This window comes from Lissotriton vulgaris, chromosome 8, assembly GCF_964263255.1.
Source record: "Lissotriton vulgaris chromosome 8, aLisVul1.2, whole genome shotgun sequence".
In the NCBI taxonomy this organism is placed as follows: Eukaryota; Metazoa; Chordata; class Amphibia; order Caudata; family Salamandridae; genus Lissotriton; species Lissotriton vulgaris.
In genome coordinates this window covers 855,035,348-855,039,664 of record NC_141696.1, presented here as the reverse complement: position 1 = coordinate 855,039,664, position 4,317 = coordinate 855,035,348, and the positions used below count along the sequence as shown (strand labels likewise).

Sequence of the window (4,317 nt, the reverse complement as noted above, 5' to 3'; positions counted from 1 at the left end):
CTTATACGTGATTACTTAGTGTCACTTTTCGTCCATTTCAGAAACAGCTCGTTCTTAAGAACGCGCCCAGGAATTTATGAGTACTTTTCGACAGACTTAAAGTCGAGGTTGGTAACATGAGTTGTAAAACACTAATTTGGTTAGCGGGACCGGCATGACAGATTTCTCCTTGGGATTCGAGGGCATAGTAATCTTTAAAGCACTGTTTTTTTCCGTCATTCACACTAATTACTACCTTCAGGGTTCTCACCCTTTTCCTACTCTACATACTTTTACTTCTTTACCCCTGTTATCTCACCCAGAAGAGTGGCATGCATAAAAATCTTTGCACATAGATTAACGCTGTTAAAGATTCTTAGACTGCAAACTCCACATTGTGTGAAGGATGATACTCAATAGCATGAATTGTTTCGATTTCTTTTTAGATACAGCCCCTGAGGAAGGGCCAAGGGGCCCGAAATGCATAGGGTGTTGAAAACAAGCAAGAAAATGTCAATGTTACAATTGTGAATGTAAAAATGTAATTCAATGAAACGTGTAATTGGATACAAAGAGTTTTACATTTCAAAAATGAACTGAGTAAATAATTATGAAGAAAACTATGAAAGGACTTATTTGATTATGTAAATTGTTTTGGTATTTATTATGTGAAAAGGACTGTGTTAAAAAGTTTATTATTAGCACCCCAGCGGGAAGTGCAACAGTGCGCATTAGGTCAAGTGGTTTTGCTTGGTTTTGCTAGTGGCACTGAAAACAGTGCCACAGGCCCTTTCCGATTCGATATTTGCCATGTAATACTATTGCATGGTAAATAACGAATACCTGTGTACATGCACATCTGTGCATGTACACCTGTGCCATGTGGCACACATACATTCCCTAAGGGCACGTATGTGTGTCACATGGCACACAAGCCACAAACAGGGGTGCAACAGGGTGTCAAAGTGACACCCTGTCCCCCTTGGCAATTCGGTAATTTTACCAATTCTGTAATTACCGAATCGGTATTTGCCATTGAATCCTATGGGTTTCAAGGCCCATAGGAATCAATGACAAATACAGATTCTGTAATTACAGAATCGGTAAATACCGAATCCTACCGATTCAGTATTTTTTACCGAAAAATTACCTACATTAGATTTACCGATTCATGAATACCGAATCGGTAAAATTCGGTATTTATGAATCGGTAAACCTAATTTACCTACATCGGGCCCTAAATGTCCACCCTTGGCGACCTGTTCCCCAATGGGCACGTCATACAATTATTAGGCAACATGTGGCCGCCAAATGCATCATAAATGGACCTCTCTGTCTTTAAAAGGCTCCAGAGCTCCTTTAAATCTCTTATACTCACCTATCCAATCCCTCCCGAAGACTTCTCACCCTTGTCTGTAGTGATTGAGGCATCAGATGGCGGACATATGACATCTAGGTTATACCAAGATTCCCTGGTCCTAAAACAAGACGTAACATCCTGGGTGCGGAAGGTCCGGGAGAAGGAACTTGGGGCTCCTATTGCAGACCAAATATGGGGCTACTGCTGCGCACAAATAAAACGCATTTCCATTAACCAAAGACATAATGGATACACTTTAAATATTTCCACATGTGCTATTTCTCCCCAGCAGATATTGCAAAGTTCGAACCCCCAGACACGATAAATGACTGAAATGTCATACCCTGGAACTGATTTTGCCCACCTAACATGGATATGTCCGGTGATTGCTCACTATTGGGAAAATGTATATATCCAGATCTCCAACATGACAGACTACAAGATGGCTCCCAATCCAATGGTTGCTCTGTTAGGTTACAGCTATGACATACCCCAGGCAATCTTCTGGCTGGTTTCTGTTGCATTATTACTTGGCATGAGGGAAATATTCCTGAGCTAGGTTGGGCCCAGACCTCCTACTGTTAAAGAGTGACTCAAAAGCATGAGCAGAAGTGAAAACACGCGGGGAGACTATGGCAATCTAAAACCCCTTGCATCATGCCCCAGGGATATTTGGTCATCCTTCCGTGTATACCTACACTCTCTAGACAAAGACGCGACTGAATAACCCCCCGCCCCCACGTCTTCAACACAACCAACATAGAGAGACCTCTTCATACCTCAATGTATTAATTACTGCTGGCTATGTATATTGCACTCTACTTGTCCTTTACAGACTGTACTTGATGACGAAATAGACTTGTATGGATCTAATGTTTGTAGTCACCATACATGTTTCATAATTATCTTACAATACCTGATGCAGCTGTATTATGTACCTAAAAACCAGTAAAGGCAATTAAAAAAATTATTTATATCATAATTTTTACTTTGGCTTATCAAGAAGATTTTGTTTTGTAAACACATGTCAAATACAATGTGCATGATGCACTTTATGCGTGCATTTGTTGCAATTGCTGAATATGATTGCCATGTGGCTACCACTGGTGATGAGTATATTGCACTGCACTGCACTGCATCTACAATGCCAACAATAAATCTGTTGATAAGTTGAGTTGGGGTAGATAATGTTATGTTCCACAATACATGAAAAACAGATATGAGCCCTGGTGTGCAGCAGAACACATCTTTAACAAAGGTCTTTTTTTTTCTTTTAGACAACATTGGGATCCTTGGAGAACGTAACCAACTGTCCCTCCTATTTTGACCGTGCACTCTGGACTTGCCTTTGTAACAAATTCATTCTTCTAGGATATCTGCAAAATGTAATCAGCCTTCCTTCAAATGTTATCTGTGCCCTCAAAACCAGCCAAAGCCACAAATTAATGCTTCAGGTTAGTATTATAAGGTTCTGCAAATTGTGCAGTAAACAACACATGATTGCTATGATCTGGCATGATTCTGGAATGGCTCTGCTCTCTTTATATTTACTGTATGTCAATGGAGATCCATGATATTTGAAGTTAGCATGCAGTATTTAAGGTGTGAGGTACCTCATTCTTTGGTCCATGGTGTGAATACATAGTCTACATCTTCTGTGACATGTATCACACTCTTAAAACAAGATATTACCAATCTTAACTATGTATACTTCTGGTAATCTGTGGCACAACATAAAACTATGCCCCAGGAGTGAAACTGTGTGAATTAAGTAGAAACACAGAATATGCTGATCGCATTTTTCAAACATCTTGTTGGTACCGGGTCTACTTGCAGGTGGGTTGCAGATTTTTTGTCTTTGGCTCCATGGCTCACATGGTCAGCAGCTTTTAACATCTGTGACTAACACTGTCAATGTCCAATATGAGAATCTCTAATTTTTACTTCTTTTCAAGCAATTGAAATTCAACATAACAGTTTAAGTGAGGCCATGTGGCTCGATTTGAAGTTGCCTGTTATTGAACTGTCCTCAATTTGTGTGGGATTAGCTAACTCTAATGTTAGAGGATACTTCTCTGGTGAACCAGCAGAAAGTCTATGGTGGACACACCACAGCTGGCCCATTACCAGCCACCTCTAAATCAGAGCCAATGTTTTCTTCTCTTATAATATACTGCTCCAAAAATAAAATATATCTTTTAATCTTTTCACATTCAACAGGATGTAACCAGATGGCGTGACACAAGCAACAAAGAAATGCAGACTATGATGCCTAGCATGAGATGCGGAAATGCCCTTGCTGTCCAATCAAAACAGCTGCGAAAGATTGAGGTACACACTCTTTTGTTAGGTGGTACAGGGATATATTATCATATATAAATTGTGATTTCCACTGTATTTTATCCATTGAATGTTATTTGATTAAACTATACAGTCCAAATAAGCAATTGCACAAACATTTCATTTGAGATTTCCATTGTATGACTAATATAATTTCCACAACTTCGATCACATGTCGTAGAAATAAATCATACTACTTCTGTTTCATTCCTATAGACGTTTTAGCCACTCTGTAACTTCATCAGTTTACTTTTTCCATTATGCAGATATTGGCAACAACAGACCAAAGATCGTCAAATTTGTCCTGTGCACCAAGTAGCATCTTTGACCACACTTACTTGACCCTGACACCCCAGGTTAGATCGAGAATTTTCTATTTTTTGGTTTTTGAACAATTTATGGAACAAGTAATGTAGTTTGTCTGCTGGAAAGGGATTTCTCTAGCTCAAAAAGATATATTAATGTATATCAAGAACTATGTGCAACATTGTGAGTGTGCAATATTTTTTTTGTGACTTGTTCCATTTCTCTGGCATTAGTATTATACTCTGAGTACAGAAACACATTTTTTGGTAATCTACTTTTACTCTCATACTTTATGACCTCATTCATTCTCATCTTGATAAGTATTTTCAGTT

At 38.9% G+C, this 4,317-nt stretch overlaps 1 long non-coding RNA gene across 1 annotated transcript; it reads left to right on the top strand.

Moving 5' to 3' along the window:
• Positions 1–2,677: 2,677 nt before the first annotated feature.
• On the top strand, positions 2,678–4,035 carry LOC147698107 (uncharacterized). The gene is made up of 3 exons (XR_015299177.1): positions 2,678–2,793; positions 3,560–3,670; positions 3,946–4,035. It is a non-coding gene; the product is annotated as an uncharacterized LOC147698107 (long non-coding RNA).
• The last annotated feature ends 282 nt before the right edge of the window (positions 4,036–4,317 follow it).